General features: G+C 44.0%; 1 protein-coding gene across 1 annotated transcript in view; it reads right to left on the reverse strand.

Annotated features, from left to right (window-relative positions):
- Window positions 1–17,644, reverse strand: part of CPNE2 (copine 2) — a 249,774-nt gene extending 232,130 nt beyond the window's left edge. The window contains exon 1 of the mRNA XM_077454744.1: window positions 17,287–17,644. The gene's annotated coding sequence lies outside the window, so the exon portion shown is untranslated. The remainder of the gene's footprint in view (window positions 1–17,286) is intronic.
- Window positions 17,645–21,177: the final 3,533 nt, after the last annotated feature.

The following is a 21,177-nucleotide window of genomic DNA, read 5'->3' on the forward strand; positions in this document are numbered from 1 at the left end:
AAGCTCATACCAAAGTAAAGGGGGGGGGGGGTATGCAGTGTGCTAAATCGCACACCGCACTGCCCCCTAGCCAGCTTGCAACGCAGAGTGGCTGGAGCACTGAATTGCTCCGGATGCTCAGCAATTTAACTGATAAGCAGTATGAATTTGCCCTAAGCCAGATAAAACTCCTCCAAAGTGATGGAATCCCTGGTGTTCACCAAAACTAGGATCCACACTGAAAGATTTCCACTGTATTCCTGTTCTGGTGCCGACCCAAAATTAGCTATTTTCTTTCACTTTCACTCTGGGTGATAATGGTAAACAGGACAAATAGAGAGGTGGAATCTCCCTAATGGGGGAACAGACAGAAGTAAAAACCTGACAGGTGTTCTAATCCAAAAAAAAAAAGTTTTAGTTTGTTTTCTTTTGGTTTGCAATGTTTAAATGAAGCACATGATTATGGATGCTTCTAATCTCCAAAGGAATGCACATAAAGTATATGTGATGCTACAGAGGACTGCCAGAGACTGCAGACACACTAGAGCAGAATTTCTCAACAGTCTTATGCCCCGTACACACGAGCGGACTTTTCAACATCCAAAGTCCGTCAGACCGAGTCCGTCAGACTATCCGATCGTGTGTGGGCTGCAACGGACTTTAGCTTCGCAAAAGTCTGACGGACTTTAGAAATGAAGCATGCTTCAAATTTTCCCGACGGAACTCCGCCGGACCCGGTCCCCTTCGAAAAATCCGCTCGTGTGTATGCTACTCCGACGGACTAAAACCGACGCTAGGGCAGCTATTGGCTACTGGCTATGAACTTCCTTATTCGAGTCGGGTCGTACGTCATCACGTTCGAATCCGTCGGAGTTTAGTGTGATCGTGTGTGGCCAAGTCCGTTCGGCCGAAAAGTCTGTCAGAACTCCGGCGGAACTCCTTTGGAAGTCTGTCGGACATAAGTCCTCTCGTGTGTACGGGGCATTAGAGGAACATGGAGGAACCCTAAAAACAACTTTGGGGTCTCAGGGAGTCCTTTCAACATATGGCATACATACATTGACACCCAGGGCTGCTTTATCTACACCATCATTATTTTCAATAATAATGAAAGGAAACAATGTAATAATACCCAGAAAATATAGTATTGTTCCCTCATTGGTGGCCATGGAAAAGTGTCACCTTACATTGGGGGTCAGTGAAGAGATCCCTTATTTTGGTGGCCAGTGGAAAAGGGAACTCCTAGTTTGGATGCCAGTAGGACAATGACTGCCTAAAATTATGATTATGATCCTAGGGAGGTAGGACCTATTACTCCAGTGGTCTGTGGGACGAATGCCCCTTAAATTGGTATTATGTAGGACTGCTATCTTATAAGGGTGGTGACCACTGGTGTTACTTATCTAAGCCCTAATCATTATTGGTTCAAATCTCAGCCGATTCCCTGAGCAGGCCAAGACTCAACCCGTTGATGGGCAGGCTGAATGTACCAAATTGATCAATCGATCAACTTGGGTACAACCAGCCTGCTGCATTCTCTTATGATTATCGTTAGTGGCTGCTATAGCCGCTAGTAATAATCGCTGTCTTCTCCCAGCAAGGACAGCTTCCCCCACCCCTGCTGGGAGCAGACAATAGCTCAGTGGGAGGGATTCCTGTCAGCACCATCCTTGTTGATGGGGGAATTGTAAAAAATTGTGTGGTTGTAGGAAAGAAATTCACACCGTGTGGCAGGCCTAACAGACCGAAATTTCTTAGCAACCTCTGGAGGAACCCTAGTTGAGAAAGGCTGTACTAAAGGGACTATGGACATGCTATAGGTTTGGCTGGAGATTGGGGGCACACTGCAGAAAACAGTGATCTAGAGATCCTACTATTACTGCTTTACATATCACTGCTCCCACTATAAATTGCTGAGGTTTGAGGGTTGCAGGTTGGGCTTTAGGATTTGGGGACTCATAAAGCAGTATACACCTCTGATGGCACAGAAAATAATCAGGAGATATGCTTGGGGTACTTATCAAGAGTTAGCATAGCAATTCACTTTACATTTGAATAAACACTAGGCACCAACACAGAACTCTAGTAATCATTTGGCATGCATTTGTGAAATTCGCAGTAAATTTTACTGTTCATTTTCCTTTGATTTGTAACATCTGCGTTGAACTAGGACAGATTTCTGGCGCTAAATATGTTCATGAAATGGAATAAATCCAGAAAATGTGCAAACTGCTTGCCAAGCCCTTCCTGGCACAATAGGTTCTAAGTATCAACATCTCTCCCAATACCCCTTAGGGTTCAGAAAAAAAAAAGCAGAAGGTGGCTTTAGAAGATCCCCAGATGGTGTGCATTCAAGGCACAAAAATAGCGCAGTTCTGTTTATTTTACCACGGATAGCAGAAAAGTGCACTGAGGTTCCCTAGTACTGAATTATCCCCGCTGTCTGATTTACATAATATCTTCTGTTTATCGCAAAGCGGCATCAGCTTGTTTGGGGTCAAGCTGCACGTAACTGGCAGGGCAATGACAATGCTGTAGGCTCCGCATCACATCCACACAGTGCGTCATAAGCTGCCAGTCACCTAAACGCTTTGTACAGCGATGATTCCATAACTGCCATTAAGTTGCATTATTTTCCCCGTCACATACATTGTGCTTGAGGTGTGAAGTTCAAGTTGAAGCGGACAAGGGAAAAGGGAAAAAAAATAAAAAACTGACTGCCGTCACAATAAATTCATTCAATAGCCCGAAGCCTATTTTAAGACATTATCAGACTAGCTAGTATCATTTCCAGGGACACTGCTGCTTAGCTGCGGTTTCCAAATTTGTCATATGCAATACCGTCTTGGGTAACTGCTGGGCTCTATAGTGTTGATTCCAAAAAGCACAGCGCATGCTGCGTTTTCGCTAGTATGCATTGTTGCCTATTTTAACATTCATTTTAAATAATTTCAATTTCCTGAAGGTATTACCTCACGGATCAAATGAATGTAATACCCAAACATAACATTATTGTTTTTTGTCGCATTTGCAAAATAAGTCAATTCACATGCAATATTGTAAGGGTTATCGCTCTCTAACCATTTCAGGCCCATTTCACACTTTCATTTCTTGGGTCTTTTTTTTTTTTCACAAATAAAAAAATCTTTTAATTTTTGGAACAAGCAGGGATTTATTATCGCATCGGGTGAGGGTACATATACTTTTATTTGTAAGGTTTAGTTTGACTGTTGGTTTGGGCAGAACAGATTCCCAAATGGTGATCAAAGTAATGCAGGACCCATGGCACTTGGTTTTCTTTATTACAGCGGCACTTCACCCTAAGGCCTGGTTCACACCTATGCAGGTTGCAGTTGATGTAGCTCCATAGGATGTTGCAAGAGAAAGGAGCAGTTCCATCGGTCTGGAAGGGCGGCAGACGGAACTGATCACAGACCCCCCTCGTTGCTCCAGCCCACATCATACACCATACCCATCCCCTCTGGTCACAAGCTCATTTACCCTGTGCTGCCCTGGACTGACATGTGTAGGTGGTGGCGGCGGCTTCCCCCCTCAGTTTCCTCCTTGTCCCGGCATCCTTATCCCCCTTCCGTCGGTCGGTCTTCCCATGCATCTCCTCGCCATCACGACGGCCGTGCGTTTGCTCCCTCCTCCTCCTTCTAGGCCAATCAAAGGTCTTCTCCTTTTGGCCAATCGGGAAACAGGTCTCAGGACCCGTTTCCTGATTGACCAGGAGGAGAATCAGTGTGACAATAGCGAATATTCATTCACTATTGTCAAACAACTGGGTGTGCTCAGGAAGCAGTGCGCTGCACCCAGAGCCTACCCATTTTTGAAGCCTATTAGAGCCTCTGGCTCTAATCACACGGTTAAAAAAAAAAACCTCCTTGGAATCCATGCGTCCGGCGCCCCACATTTAGATTAGGGGCCAGACACACACGAATAGCGGAGCGGTGCCCCTGCGCCCCTAATGGACGGGCCACCACTGGAAAGGAGCCACCCTGAAGGAGGAAATCTGGAGCAATGGTCATGGCACCAGCCTAAGGCTGGGTTCACACTGCTGCGGCTACGAGAACCGGATGTGATTCACACCGCACTGCAGTGCAAATCACATCTGATCTCTGTGCGATGTGAGTTCAGCCATACAGATAGTATGGCTGAATTCGCATCGCACCCGCTCCAAACTCGCACAGGACCCTTTTTTTGGTCCGCAGCAGAATCCTGTCCGAGTTTGCAGATCGCATTGCGATATGCGAACTGATCTGGGGGTGTCATTAAGGTTTCACTGACACTCCCAGCAGTCCGCATAGGGCAGTGTGAACTGCCGGCGGGAGGCATGCGATGCGGAAACCCGTCGCGGATTTGCGGCGTTCCCGCATCGCTTCAGTGTGAAACCAGCCTTAAACAGAAACATGGGCAATGATTAAAATATAAAGAAGGTGTACACTCTGTAAGTGATTAAATCAGCTGCAGAATTGCTTGAAAACACATGTAGGAGTTGATTTACTGAAGGCAAATTGACTGTGCCCTTTGCAAGGTACAGTTGCTTTAAAAATGTTTTTAAAAAATATACAGTGCCTTGCGAAAGTATTCGGCCCCCTTGAACTTTTCAACCTTTTGCCACATTTCAGGCTTCAAACGTAAAGATATAAAAATTTTATTTTTTGTGAAGAATCACCAACAAGTGGGACACAATTGTGAAGTGGAACGAAATCTATTGGATTTTTGAAACTTTTTTAACTAATAAAAAAATGAAAAGTGGGGCGTGCAAAATTTTTCAGCCCCCTTGCGTTAATACTTTGTAGAGCCACCTTTTGCTGCGATTACAGCTGCAAGTCGCTTGGGGTATGTCTCTATCAGCTTTGCACATCGAGAGACTGAAATTCTTGCCCATTCTTCCTTGCAAAACAGCTCGAGCTCAGTGAGGTTGGATGGAGAGCGTTTGTGAACAGCAGTTTTCAGCCCTTTCCACAGATTCTCGATTGGATTCAGGTCTGGACTTTGACTTGGCCATTCTAACACCTGGATACGTTTATTTGTGAACCATTCCTTTGTAGATTTTGCTGTATGTTTGGGATCATTGTCTTGTTGGAAGATAAATCTCCGTCCCAGTTTCAGGTCTTTTGCAGACTCCAACAGGTTTTCATCCAGAATGGTCCTGTTTTTGGCTGCATCCATCTTCCCCTCAATTTTAACCATCTTCCCTGTCCCTGCTGAAGAAAAGCAGGCCCAAACCATGATGCTGCCACCACCATGTTTGACAGTGGGGATGGTGTGTTGAGGGTGATGAGCTGTGTTGCTTTTACGCCAAACATATCGTTTTGCATTGTGGGCAAAAAGTTTGATTTTGGTTTCATCTGACTAGAGCACCTTCTTCCACATGTTTGGTGTGTCTCCAAGGTGGCTTGTGGCAAACTTTAGATGAGACTTTTTATGGATATCTTTGAGAAATGGCTTTCTTCTTGCCACTCTTCCATAAAGGCCAGATTTGTGCAGTGTACGACTGATTGTTGTCCTATGGACAGACTCTACCACCTCAGCTGTAGTTCTCTGCAGTTCATCCAGAGTGATCATGGGCCTCTTGGCTGCATCTCTGATCAGTCTTCTCCTTGTTTAAGCTGAAAGTTTAGAGGGGTGGCCAGGTCTTGGTAGATTTGCAGTGGTCTGATACTCCTTCCATTTCAAAATGATCGCTTGCACAGTGCTCCTTGGGATGTTTAAAGCTTGGGAAATCTTTTTGTATCCAAATCCGGCTTTAAACTTCTCCACAACAGTATTACGGACCTGCCTGGTGTGTTCCTTGGTCTTCATGATGCTCTCTGCGCTTTCAACAGAATCCTGAGACTATCACAGAGCAGGTGCATTTATACAGAGACTTGATTACACACAGGTGGATTCTATTGATCACCATCAGTCATTTAGGACAACATTGGATCATTCAGAGATCCTCGCTGAACTTCTGTAGTGAGTTTGCTGCACTGAAAGTAAAGGGGCCGAATAATTTTGCACGCACCCCTTTTCAGTTTTTTATTTGCTAAAAAAGTTTAAAATATCCAATAGATTTCGTTCCACTTCACAATTGTGTCCCACTTGTTGGTGATTCTTCACAAAAAATAAAAATTTTATATCTTAATGTTTGAAGCCTGAAATGTGGCAAAAGGTTGAAAAGTTCAAGGGGGCCGAATACTTTCGCAAGGCACTGTATATATATTTTCCAGGCACGTGATTGGGTATTCTTCGCAAAGTGAAGCTTTACCTCATTTACTAAGCTCTGGAGCAACTGCCTTTAGTAAATAAACTCATGAGTGTTTAAAATGACTTTAGGTCCAGATGGCTCACAGCAGAGGCCAGGTGGCATGGCAAGACTTAGTTCCACAGGAGAATGGTTGGGGAGCAGGGCTCAAGTCCTGCGGGAACGCATGGGAACGGAGTTCCTGTACATTTTTCACAACAGGAGCTCAGTTCCCGTTAGCAGCCGCGTCCTGCAAGACTTTGAAGTATGCGAGCTGTGTGGCAGGTGCTACACCAGCAGCTGCCGACACAGCTCACAATAGTAAGTGCCGCACACCTGATATATATATATATATATATATATATATATATATATATACACACACACACACAGTATAGTGTGTGTGTATGTATATAATACATATATATATATATATATATATATATATATATAATATTTATTTATTATATAGGAGGACTATTTATTTTATTAACGTGAAGTGGGCCATCTGTCCATGTACTGAGCAGTGATATTTTGTCACTGCTTAATAAATGGACACGTCAAGCGTTTCAGTGAATTTCTGGTACTGTAATCTCGTTATGTCTGACGAGATTCCAGTATCAGGGGGCATTCTCCACAGTTTGTAGATCGCTTCACTTCACAAAAGGAGAAGCGATCTACACCGCTTCATAAACTGGCACCCAGAGGAGAGAGATCTCCTCTGTGAATGCCGGAGAATGAAGCAGTGGACACCTACTGTATATTGTATCACACGAGAAAACAATAATGTGTGTAAATTGATCAAGTCAGGATTTTGCAGACAGAAATTAGCTATATTCGATACAAGAGGTCAACAAGGTGTACAGACAGTGTCCAATCTATTGTAGCCATCTGGTGATTCAAATATAATTAAGGAGTGGAGAGGGATGGTGGGTTGGGTATGTGTGGTGAGAACGGAAGTGGTGCAGCGGCACAGAGTGAAAGAGGGTGCTATGCATTTATCAGTGTACATGTGTTATATGGCTATTTAATGCTCATAGAATAATTCTAGGATGGCCTTCCACTTTAAGGTACAATGAAGTCTGGGTTGGACCTCATAGCTTGAGCCTTCTAGATTGCCAAGCTTTGGTAGACATTTCTATTTTGCAATCAGAACATGTGTTAAAAGAGCAAATTGGTATTCTGCAATATCCCCAGGTTTTAAGATGAAAAGCGCCTTGCAGAGATATTTGTAATTGAGGTTATTTAACAGTGTATGAGGTATGTTATAGACCTTTGTCTAGAGTTCATAAGAATTGTTTTAAGCATGAGGCCTTCAGTGGCAGCCCCTGCATGTCTCTCAAGACCAAGCCAGTAAGAGCCCTTAGGTATTTGTGAACATTCCTAAAAAAGCCATTAAGCCCCATGGCTACCAAATGATTTTCATTTTCAAACCAGTCTAGGATAAATACCGTATATACTCGAGTATAGGCCGACCCGAATATAAGCCGAGGCCCCCAATTTACCCCCAAAAAAACTGGCAAACTTATTGACTCGTGTATAAGCCGAGGGTGAGACATGCCTGTCCATCCCTGTGTGTGTGTCCGTCCATCCCTGTGTGTCCGTCCATCCCTGTGTGTCCGTCCATCCCTGTGTGTCCGTCCATCCCTGTGTGTCCGTCCATCCATCCCTGTGTGTGTGTGTGTCCATCCATCCATCCATCCCTGTGTGTGTGTGTCTCCATCCATCCATCCATCCATCCCTGTGTGTGTGTGTCTCCATCCATCCATCCATCCATCCATCCCTGTGTGTGTGTGTCTCCATCCATCCATCCATCCATCCCTGTGTGTGTGTGTCTCCATCCATCCATCCATCCATCCCTGTGTGTGTCTCCATCCATGTGTGTGTGTGTGTGTGTGTGTGTGTGTGTGTGTGTGTGTGTGTGTGTGTGTGTGTGTGTGTGTGTGTGTGTGTGTCCAGCCTACCTTTGTCCCGAGCCTCCGTCCCGTGCCTTGCCTCCTTGCCTCCGTCCCGTGCCGTGCCTTGCCTCCTTGCATCCGTCCCGTGTCGTGCCTTGCCTTGCCCCCGTCCCGTCCCGTCCCGTGCCGTGCCTTGCCTTGCCTTGCCTCCGTCCCGTGCCCTCTTCGTCGGCGGCCATTGTAAAGTTCAAAAGCTGCGCCGCCGCCTTCGCCTGTGATAGGCGGAACACTGAATTTCCCAGCAGCCTGTGTTCCGCCTATCACAGACGTCGTATCATCCTCGTCCGTAGTACGAGGATGATACGATGTCCGTGATAGGCGGAACACAGGCTGCTGGGAAATTCAGTGTTCCGCCTATCACAGGCGAAGGCGGAGCCGGAGGCGCGGCTTTTGAATAGAATGGCCGCTGTCTGTCTGCTCGACACGCTGATCGAGCGGGCAGACAGCGATGACTCGAGTATAAGCCGAGGGGGGCACTTTCAGCCTCAAAAAAGAGGCTGAAAATCTCGGCTTATACTCGAGTATATACGGTAACTGGTGCCATGTACATCCCAGTTCTTCTCTTACAAGGCCCAGTGCTTGCCACCATTCCCTGCACTTAACTACTAACACACAAAACTTGCAAGTTTGTACATAGGTGTAAATGGTGGATAGGACCATAGTGGATTGGGCACTATCTCTATGCCCATGTGTACATCAATATGTACTTTAGAGAAGATTAAAGTGGAACTAAACTGCACTTGAGCACCAAAAATGCTATTTAATTAATTTTTAACATTCAAAGCAAACTCCCCCATCGATCCATCCATGTCTTCATGCTTTATGGTGCTGAGAAATCACTTTAAAGTGGTTGTAAACCCTTACAACACACTTTGACCTACAGGTAAGCCTAGATTAAGGCTTACCTGTAGGTCCAAGAAATATCTCCTAAACCTACACGGTTTAGGAGATATTTGTCGAAAGACAGGCACCGCTGTCTACGACGCATGCGACGTAGACAGCGGCGCGCAGGCACACTGAGCGCGGCATCGTCAACGATGAAGATGCAGCGCATGTCGGCTCCCGTACGCATGCGCGGAACTGACGTAATCGCGGCTTCGCCGAATGACAGCGGCGGAGCTGCGAGACCCCACCGAGAAGATGGATGCACCGGACTACAGGGGACAGCGGTGACATCGCTGGCTCCTGTGTCAGGTAAGTGACACATAATGGGCTACTATGCAATGCATAGTAGTCCATTATGCTTTGCCTTTGCAGGGAATGAAAGAGGAAGTAAACTCTTTAGGGTTTACTTCTTCTTTAACCTGCCTGGCGTTATATTTATTTCAGATTTTTGATGCTCAAAGCGGTACAATGTTTTGCATGGAAATTTTGGCGTTTTATATTGTAAGCCTGTAATTCTTAGGTGTGTAATTCTAAACTCAAAATCGTAAATTTGTAATTTGAAACACAAAATCATAAATTATAATATAATAAATAACTATAAACAAATAATAATAACATTATCCAATAATGTAATCAAATCAAAAACACAGAAATTTGCTCAGTTGCAGAATTTTCGTGTCATTACTTTCAGAGTTTGATGACAGATTTCTCCACAAATCACTATCGCTCAATTCTGCATGTGATTCTAATTTATTATCGCTGTTTTCTAGCTGGTCTAAAACCACTTTTGATGTAAAATGTATATGTATAGTGTGTGTTTCACTTTTTGAATTTGGCACCGTTCTCCGTCCCCATGCATCGCAACGCTCACAGGGAACGCAGCTCGGCGCTGTGATGAATCGAGTGGAGGACAGCTTGCACACACAGCAGGGGGATGTGGTAAGCAACTGTACCTGGATCCTGCAATGCGATACCGGGTGTGGCTCGGGGTTACCGCTTACTGAAAATCCACCGAGCTATACTCGGGATTACCGCCAGGGAGGTTAAACCCCCCCCCCCCAGCATTTCTGGCCATGCCCATATTAACCTCCCCGGTGGTATGATTATGTCAGATTTTTGCGTCTTAAAGCGGTACATTGTTTTGCATGGAAATTTGGCGTTTTACATTGTAGGCCTGTAATTCTTAGGAATAACTCACTTAAATCTGTCCAAACAAGAGTCTAGTAGACATCCTGGGTACGATAAAGTTTGAAACACAAAATCATAAATTATAATATAATTAACTATAAATAAATAACAAATAATAATATAATAATATGTATTCAATAATGTAATCAAAAACACTGAAATTTGCTCAGTTGCAGAATTGTCAATGTCGCTACTTTCAGGATTTGATTACAAATTTCCCCACAAATTACTATAGCTCAATTCTGTAAGGGTTATAATTTACTATAGATGTTTTCTAGCTGACGTGGAGGGATGCTTTTTGGTTGCCATGGACATTCTCAAGTTTCCAGGCAGAAGGAACAGTATATATAATATAAAACTGCAGGCAGGGCACTGGACAAAGCATTAAGGACAAAAGGGATGTGAAATGATTTGCAGTCATATTGTTCCACTGACCCAATTCACCATGTGCCCGTGTTCTCTGCCTCCATGACCAGGACACGATACAAGCAGATCTTGCGGTTCATGCATTTCAATGACAATGAACTCTGTCGTCCTCAGGGGGACCCTGAATTTGATTGGCTCCACAAAATTACCCTCGTAAACCACTTCAACCAACAGTTTACAGCCTTGTTTACTCCTGATCAAGTTGTCTGCATTGATGAGTCCCTGATTCCATTTTCTGGCTGCTTGTCTATCAAACAGTATATTCTCAGCAAGCGTTCCAGATATGGGATCAAGATGTACAAGCTCTGTGACAGGGTAACAGGCTATACATAAAATTTGTAGGGTGCAGCAATGCACAGTCCTAGGGCACACTTACACAGGGTCTCAAGAGATGAGATGGCCATCCCATTTTGAGAGACCCTAATCTGGAATTTTTACAAAAAAAACCCCAAAAAATAAAATAAAATAAAAAATCCAAAAATAGTTGTTGTTTTATTTTTCTTCTCTCTCTATTGTTCCCTCTTATGTTCACTCCCCATTGTCCACTCTCTATTGTTCTATATCTATTGTTCTCTCTCTATTGTAACTGTATTTTAGAACTGTAAGGTTTTATTTTTACTAGGGGTGCAATGGATCAAAAGACTCACAGATCAGATCGTTCCTCGGATCAGAGTCATGGATCGGATCATTTTTCGGATCAGCAAATAATTGAATTTGCAAAAACCTGTGAAAATTCCACCACCATATAGTCCTCACTGTAATATCCTCGTCATCTCCCCCACTGTAATATCCACAATCTCCCTCTATGTAATATTGGCTGAGTATGGCTAGGTACGGCTGAGCGTGGCTGAGTATTGCAGAGTATGGCTGGGTATCGCAGAGTATGGCTGGGTATCGCAGAGTATGGCAGAGTATTACAGAGTATGGAAGAGTATGGCTGGGTATGGCAGAGTATGGCAGAGTATGGCTGGGTATGGCAGAGTATGGCTGGGTATTGGCGGGGTTATGGCAGGGTATTGGCGGGGTTATGGCAGAGTATTGGCAGGGTTATGGCACAGTATTGGCGGGGTTATGGCAGGGTATTGGTGGGGTTATGGCAGGGTATTGGCAGGGTATTGCAGAGTATTAACGGGGTATTGGCAGGGTATTGCAGAGTATTGGCAGGGTACTGCAGGGTATTGGCTGGGTATTGCAGAGTATTAGCAGGGTATTGGCGGGTATTGGCAGGGTATTGCTGGGTATTGTCAGGGTATTGGCAGGGTATTGGCTAGGTATTGGCAGTGTATTGGCTGGGTTTTGCAGAGTATTGGCAGGGTATTGGCAGGGTATTGGCAGGGTATTGGCAGAGTATTGGCAGGGTATTGGCAGGGTATTGCAGAGTATTGGCAGGGTATTGCAGGGTATTGGCAGGGTATTGGCAGGGTATTGCAGAGTATTGGCAGGGTATTGGCAGGGTATTGGCAGGGTTTTGCTGGGTATTGCTGGGTATTGGCTGGGTATTGCAACAAAAGAAAGTAATTGGCGCACGAATGAATGGTCCCTTTGTAGAAAACGCTTATCAATATAGTAAGATACTCGTTATTTAGGAAGATGTCCTGTAGTTGGTCTCCATGTGCAGCTGCTAACCCACTTTGGACTTGGTGGAAACGAATACAGAAAATAAACGATCAAAAAACAGCTCATCAAAGAAACTCGTGGTGTAATGTGGAAAAAACACTTAAAAAGTCATTTATTAAATATAAAAGGAAACAAAGACATCTGATCCTCCTAGGATCTGGAAAGCATAAAATCCATCAATCGTAAAAAATGACAGATGCTTGGTGATAAGTACCCCTCGGGTCTTTTAGTTGTGACTTTAAGATGATGAGAACAAAGACAAGACTGCACTGCTAACAGTTCACTGCACCTGGTAACTTGGTGACTGTAAACAATCCTCTCTCAAAAGAAGGGGAAACAAAAAAGTATATGAGCCAGTGCAAATAAATGGAACTGTGTTCCAAAAGTCACTCACTTTATGGATGGATGATCTGTTGGGCTGGGGCGCCGCCATGCCGAGCCTATGGAGTGGAGGGAAGGTGTTTGATTCTGCTCCGTATGATGTGTTCGGCTCTAGGGCGGAGATGCAGTGCACGCTGGATGGTATGTATCCGAATTGGACACAAGGTGGCGTCCGCCTGGCGTAATGGGAGGCTTGGAGCGCACCGCACTGCGTGTAACGCCGCTTGTCCGAGCGGCTGTTTGTCACGTGGAAGGCTCAGAGATGGGAAGGGTTGCCATGCCGACTCTCCTGCTTACGTTTCGCGCGCATGCGCTTTGTCAAAAAAAACAAAGTGCATGCGCGCGAAACATGTAAGCAGGAGAGTCGGCATGGCAACCCTTCCCATCTCGGAGCCTTCCACGTGACAAACAGCCGCTCGGACAAGCGGCGTTACACGCAGTGCGGTGCGCTCCAAGCCTCCCATTACGCCAGGCGGACGCCACCTTGTGTCCAATTCGGATACATACCATCCAGCATGCACTGCATCTCCGCCCTAGAGCCGAACACATCATACGGAGCAGAATCAAACACCTTCCCTCCACTCCATAGGCTCGGCACGGCGGCGGCCCAGCCCAACAGATCATCCATCCATAAAGTGAGTGCGACGTGGCTCCCAAACAAAATTGACGTCCTTTTTTTCCCACTAATAGAGCTTTCTTTTGGTGGTATTTGATCACCCCTGCGGTTTTTATTTTTTGTGCTATAAACAAAAATAGAGCGACAATTTTGAAAAAAACGCATTATTTTTTACTTTTTGTTATAATAAATATCCCCCAAAAATATATAAAAAAAACATTTTTTTCCCTCAGTTTAGGCCGATACGTATTCTTCTACATATTTTTGGTAAAAAAAAAAATCGCAATAAGCGATTATTGATTGCTTTGCGCAAAAGTTATAGCGTTTACAAAATAGGGATAGTTTTATAGCATTTTTATTAATAATTTTTTATTATTTTTTTTTACTAGTAATGGCGGCGATCAGCGATTTTTATTGTGACTGCGACATTGTGGGGGACCCATCGGACATTTTTGACACATTTTTGGGACCATTGTCATTAATACAGTAATCACTGCTATATAAATGCAGTGCTTCCTGTGTAAATGACACTGGCAGTGAAAGGGTTAACCAGTGGGTGGCAGTGTAGGGGTTAAGTGTTCCTAGGGGTGTGTTACTAACTGTGGGGGGGTTGGGCTTTTATTTAGTGAACACTGATCTCTGCTCCAATCACATGGAGCAGAGATCAGCGTCACTAGTTGCTAGGCAGAATGGAGAAATGCTGTTTACACGGCATTTCCTCCATTCAGCTGTCCCAAGAGACGATCGCGGGTATGCCCGCAGCGATCGAGTCCGCGGGTCCCGCGACCGGACTCATGGGGGTCCCGACCCGTGCTCCCGATGGCAGGGCGGCATTGAAGATTGGACATACATGTACGCCAATATGCCTGCCCGTGCCATTCTGTCGACGTACATCATCGTGCGCTGGTCGGGAAGTGGTTAAATTCCCTGAGATAACAAAAAAATGATTAAAAAAAAACACCCATGTCCCAACCGTGCTCACGCGCAAAGGCGAACACAAGCGTTGGTCTGGTGTCGTATGTAAACAGCAATTGCACCATGCATGTGAGGTATCAGAACGTCAGATCGAGGGCAGTAATTTTATCAGTAGATCTCCTCTGTAAATCTAAAGTGGTAACCTGTAAAAGGCTTTTAAAAATGTATGTAGTATGTCTCCCCAGCACGTTTGTGAGCAATTTTAAAACATGTCATGTTTGGTTTGTACTCAGCATAAGATCATTTTTTTTATTTCATCAAACATTTGGGCAATATAGTTTGAGTACATTAAAATTTAAAAAAGTGTTTTGTTTTTTTTCCAAAAAAATTGCATTTGAAAAATCCCTGCGGAAATACTGTGTGAAAAACAAAAATTACAATGCCCACCCTTTTAATCTGTAGGGCCTTTGCTGTAAAAAAAAATATATAATGTTTGGGGATTCAAAGTAATTTATTTATATATAAATAAATATATATATATATATATATATACATATATATATATATATTTTTTTTTTCATGTAAACAAAAAGTGTCAGAAAGGGCTTTGCGTTCAAGTAGTTAGAAGAGTGTGGCATAAGCTTCTAATGTTGTGCATAAAATGCCAGGACAGTTCAAAGCCCCCCCCCCTCATCCCATGACTTCTTTTTGGAAAGTAGACACCCCAAGATATTTGCCTATAGGCATGTTGAGTGCATGGATTATTTTATATTTTGCCACAAGTTTTGGGAAAATTACAAACTAAATGATATATTGTTCAAACATGCTATGTTTTTTCTGCTTCTCCTGAGTATGGGGATACCACATGTGTGGGACTTTTTGGGAGCCTAGCCGCATACGGCACCCCAAAAACCAAGCACCGCCTTCAGGCTTTCTAAAAGCATAAAATGCGATTTTACTCCTCACTACCTATCACAGTTATGGAAGGATGCACAAAAACCGAATGGTGCTTTTGCTCTATGCAGTTACATGCATGCTGCATTTTCTGATTTGTGGGGGTGCCATTGCCAATTAATGCCACCCCCGAAGAGTCTACATAAGAGCAGCACATTTGATTCACAAGCTTTCCCACACTGGCAACAATGTGAACCGAGCCTCACTCCACTATGAAAACTTTGGATTACTATGATAGTTGGGCATCCAACACTCTACAGAAGATAGCAAAAGCTAGTTATTTCCTCCAAAATGAGTATCTAAACCCAAAAATAAAATGTAACATACTGCATCTTTCAGTCCTGGGTGTGATGTGCTGTCTGCATTAGTTTTCTCTTATTTTTAGGCTGAGTACATTATCAGTAGGTACAGAAAATCCCTGTTCATTAGAGATGAGCTTGGCTGTCCTCTGAACTCATCTCTTGCTTGAACTCAGAGTGTGACCTGGCATGCAGCTCATTAGATTACAAAAAAAAGCAGAAGCTCAAGTTAGAAATGAGTATGAAGGATGCCCAAGCTCATCTCCACTTTGACAGAAATGCTGTTTCCTTCTTACTTCCTGTGAGCTTCACTCAAATTTATCATCCTTCTTAGCTATCTGCTGTGAACTATCACTTGATCTGCCCCTTATGTAATGGAAAACGGAGATAAGGACCTGTTTATAGTCCATATCAAGGAAACGGCCTAGAGAGACAATCATGGCTCCCTCCATAGATACGGTGAAGGGGTGACGTAGGTACCCAGGGACAGGAAGTTTGTTATTTGCAGGATCACCTGGTAAAAAAAAATGAAGCTTGAAAAAAGAAAACTAATGCAGCCACTATAGATGGGCTTTGGCATCCTACAAACACATCTCTCTTACTCTGAACTTGCACTCTTCTTTTTAACTCCCCCTAAGTTGTGGGCCAGTTCTCGCACTATTTTTGGTCATTTCGGGTGCAACTTGCATAGACATCTGTGCATGAAGCTGCTCAGATGCCTTCAAAGTCACACCTGAAGCCGCATTGACTTCAGATGAAGTTGCATGTTTTCAAAGCCGCATTCAATGTGAATGAGGGGTAAATGTTATATATTGTGTTTTTGGTGTTGGGTTTTGATTCGCTGAAGGAGTTGTATAGCAGAAAACAAGCACCATAAATGAGCTTGTGAAGACTTTCCAGTATTGAAATGTCTTTGTCATCCAGCAGTTAGGTGACAGACGGAACACAAGCAACACATCAAAGTACACAGGTGTCATCAGGGCCTTCCTATGTACAGCGGATGTGCGGTGTATACACAGCTGGAGCATTGCGCAACACAAGGGGCTCTGTGTACTGCACTACTGATGGAACACGTGTGCATAATATATATATATATATATATATATATATATATATATATATATATACACATACACACACACACACACACACACACACTATGGAAATGCAACTGAACAAAAAAAAAGTCAGATCCCCATGATCCATGATAGCATGGCACAGTGAAATGCCATTGAGTAGAGGAATGGCAGAGAGATCAGCTCTGTAGACTTGCATGGGAAGAATTAGCATAAGACTCATTGATTATATAATGCCTGAGGATGGATCTGGAGGCTGCCTGCATTCCACTCCAACTTAGAGATCAGAGGACATGCTACAGGTACAGCACAGCCTGTATGTGATGATAATATATGGGGTACTCACTCCAGGCACAGAGGGTGTCACATAACACCCCCCTATGTCACTGATGACAATCAAGGGGGAAGAAAACCAAAAACAACTGAAGAATTACATCTGATGACACCCTGCAGCAAGACATTGTCAGATCACCCTCTAGTACTAGAAACATACAAATCCCACCATAGACTCATACAATATGACCCATTGTACCGATATAAGTCCATCCTGTACTGTTAATATTACTGTGATTAGCCCATGTTCATATATATACAGTATATATATACACACACACGACATCTATGTACAGCAATACAACACTGAGGAGAGAGCGTGCTGGCGATGGTAGAGCGGAGCCCTCGGACGGTGTATGGAGGGTGTAGTAGAGGCTCCGATCATCCCCCGCACACACAACACGGAGCTCAGCACAAGTTTACTCACTCTGCACGATCGGCGGATCTCTAAGCGAACACTCCGGATCCAGCAGACAATTCCATGTGAGACAGCGCCCCCAGCTGGAAGGGCTCAGAGGACGCTCTCCGGGTGCCGCTCCGCACTGATCTGCCAGCAGCGATGTGTCGGGAGTGTGATCCGGGGAGGTGTCCGCTCCACTTCCCGATCCCTCTGCAACAAGTGTGTCCGTTCACTGACAGCCGCCTGTCCCCTCTGTGTGTGTCAGTCTATGGATGTCCCGGCTTCCAGGTCATGTCCCTGACACTCAGCAATACCTCTGTCTTCCCATAACCCGTCTATGAGCACTCAGCAATGTCTCTCTCCTCCCTCTGGGTGGGAATGTAGTAAGAATCTGCGATACAAGCAGAATGTACACACTTCACTGCTCCACCCCCAGCCACCATCACTCCCGTGTCCCCGGACTATAATACACCCACAATTCACACTGGGGTCACTCCAATACAGGGGTCGCTTACTGTCACATGCTTCTTTCTTTCTTTCTTTCTTTCTTTCTTTCTTTCTCTCTCTCTCTCTCTCTCTCTCTCTCTCTCTCTCTCTCTCTCTCTCTTCCCCTCCCTCTCTTTCTTTTTCTTTCTTTCTTTCTTTCTTTCTTTCTTTCTTTCTTTCTTTCTTTCTTTCTTTCTCTCTCTCTCTCTCTCTCTTCCCCTCCCTCTCTTTCTTTCTTTCTTTCTTTCTTTCTTTCTTTCTTTCTCTCTCTCTCTCTCTTCCCCACCTCCTCTCCATTTTCTTTCTTTATTTCTTTCATTCTTTCTTATATTCTCTCTCTCTTCCCCACACCTTCGCCCTTTTCTCTTTCTTTCTTTCTTTCATTCTTTCTTGCTTTCTTTCTTTCACTCTCTCTCCCTTCCCCACCGCCTCTCCCCTTTCTATTTCTCCCCCCCCCCCCCCTTCTCTTTCCTTTTTTCTTTTACTCTCTCCCTCTTTCTTTCTTTCCTTTCTTCTTTCTTTCTTTTCTTTCTTTCTTTCTTTCTTTCTTTCTTTTCTTTCTTTCTTTCTTTTCTTTCTTTCTCTCTCCCTTCCCCACCCCTCTCTCTTTTCTCTTTCTTCCCCCTTCTTCTTTCTTCTTTCTTTCTCCTCCTCTCCCTCTCTTCTTCTCCCCTCTTCTTCTCTTTTCTTTCTTTCTTCTTTCTTTCTTTCTTTCTTTCTTTCTTTCTTTCTTTCTTTCTTTCTTTCTTTCTTTCTCTTTCTTTTCTTTCTTTCCCTCTTCCCTTCCCCACCACCTCTCCCTTTCTCTTTATTTCTCCTCCCCTTCTCTTTCCTTTTTTCTTTCACTCTCTCTCTCCCTCTTTCTTTCTTTCTTTCTTTGTCTTCCCCACCCCTTCTTTCTTTTCTTTCTTTCTTTCTTTCTTTCTTTCTTTCTTTCTTTCTTTCTTTCTTTCTTTCTTTCTTTCTTTCTTTCTTTCTTTCTTTCACTCTCTCTCCCTTCCCCACCGCCTCTCCCCTCTCTCTTTCTTTCTCCCCCCTTCTCTTTCCTTTTTTCTTTCACTCTCTCTCCCCCTTCCCCACCCCCTCTCTATTTTCTCTTCCCACCCCCCTTCTCTTTCTTTCTTTCTTTCCTTCTTTCTCACCCCCTCTCTCTTTTCTCTCCCCCCCCCTTCTTTATTTCACTCTCTCCCTTTCTTTCTTTCACTCTCCCTTTCACTCTCTTTCTTTCACTCTCTCTTCCCTTTCTTTCTTTCTTTCTTTCTTTCTTTCTTTCTTTCTTTCTTTCTTTCTTTCTTTCTTTCTTTCTTTCTTTCTTTCTTTCTTTCTTTCTCCCTTCCCCACCACCTCTCCCCTTTCTCTTTCTTTCTCCTCCCCTTCTCTTTCCTTTTTTCTTTCACTCTCTCTCTCTCCCTCTCTTTCTTTCTTTCTTTCTTTCTTTCTTTCTTTCTTTCTTTCTTTCTTTCTTTCTTTCTTTCTTTCTCTGTCTTCCCCACCCCTTCTTTCTTTCTTTCACTCTCTTTCCCTTCCCCACCAACTCTCCCTTTTCTCTTTCTTTCTCCCCCCCTTCTCTTTCCCTTTTTCTTTTGCTTCTTTCTTTCTTTCTTTCTTTCTTTCTTTCTTTCTTTCTTTCTTTCTTTCTTTCTTTCTTTCTTTCTTTCTTTCATTCTTTCTTTCTTTCTTTCATTCTTTCATTCTTTCTTTCTCTCTCTCTTCCCCACCTACTTACCCCCTGCTTACACCTTTGGGATGAATTAGAGCGGAGACTGCAAGCCAGGCCTTCTTGTCCAACATCAGCACTTCTGGAAGAATGGTCAAACATTCCTAAACCTTGTGGACAGCCTTCCCAGAAGCTTTGAAGCTGTTATAGCTGCAAAGGGTAGTGCAAAAAACAATACAGTGTATTGACACCATAGAATTTGCTTTAAGTACGGGTGTCAGAATGCAGTCAGCTGATGCAGTTAGCCCGCAGGCTCCTCAGAATGGAAGGTTTAGGAGTTCATCAATTTGTTGCTTTTGATGGTGGATATTATTAAGCATCTAATATTAGACACAGCAAACCACTTTCCTATAATCTGTTCTAAAACCAACGCAGTGTAGTGTGAGACTTCCATTCTTTACTCCAGTGATTCAGCAATGAGCTGACTGCATCATTTGCAACATTAATTTTTTTTCCTTTTTCTTATCTCCTCGATATGATTGTCCTTTGCTAATTAGAATTTTTAATATGAAATACGTATTTATGTTTAATTATGATTATAGTAAAAGGAAACAAAAATGTATATTACCTGTACTGTCTGCTCTCATGTTGTAAAGAGCTGCGCAAACTGTTGGCACTATATAAATCCTGTATAATAATAATAATATAGTGTAGGTATACATTTTGAGTTAGTATGATTGTCAAATGATCATTATTGTCATATTTTATTAAAGCAGAGTACCACTGGTTTTTGTGTTTATTAAAAGTCAGCAGCTATAAAAAGTATAGCTGCTGACTTTTAATAAACAGCCACTCACCTGTCCCAGGGTCCAGCGATGCGGCCGCCCAAAGCCTCCGCTCTCTCCCCCTCTTCTCCGCGGCGCCGACATTGTGAGTGTGGGCGCCCGGCTGTGACAGTTTATGGCTTCACAGCCGGGCACACACTGCGCATATGCGAGCTGCACACTGCGCATGCGCGAGCCGTGCTACGCTCCATCAATGGCCAGGCAATGTCCCAGAACATTGCCAGGAGGGAGGAGCCACCTAGGAATCGCCTAGGCTGCCAGAAATCGGAAGGAGGAAGTGGGACAGGAAGTCCCACTCCAAACCAGGTACCCAGCCCCCCCCCCAAAAATGACATGCCAATTGTGGCATGTCAGGGGGCAAGGAGTACTTAACCAGTACCAGTACCACTTTTGGGTGAAACTCCACTTTAAACTTTAAAATTATTAACATCAATAACATCAATATTTACTTAAATGTTTAGTCACTGAAAGCGTATGAAAATAATACACATGAGTAAAGTTTGACTGCTTGGGTACAATTATTATTAGCTTTAATTGACATTTCCTTTCTAAAGATATCTCAAGAATGAAAGTATTCATGGTTTTAAAGTGGAGCTCCACCCTAAAGTGGAATTTTAGGGTGTAGCTCCAGTGCCACAATTGGCACCTTTCAGGGGGGAGGGGGGGTGCAGATACCTGTATAATACAGGTATCTGCACCCACTTCTGAGCATAGTAGCTAGCCGCAGAATAACCGCAGATGCCCCCCCCCCCCCCACCCCTGTTGTGTTCTTGGAAACACACAGTACCCAGAACACAATGGAGCCCTGTGAAGACGTGCAGCGCGACTCGCGCATTCGCAGTAGGGAACCGGGCAGTGAAGCCTCAACGCTTCACTTCCTGGTTCCCTGACAGAGGATGGCGGCGGGGGCAGCCGAGAGACGAGCGATTG

Source organism: Lithobates pipiens, unplaced genomic scaffold (genome assembly GCF_037356315.1).
Source record: "Lithobates pipiens isolate NorthernLeopardFrog02 unplaced genomic scaffold, aLitPip1_a1.2 Scaffold_10, whole genome shotgun sequence".
Classification (NCBI taxonomy): Eukaryota; Metazoa; Chordata; class Amphibia; order Anura; family Ranidae; genus Lithobates; species Lithobates pipiens.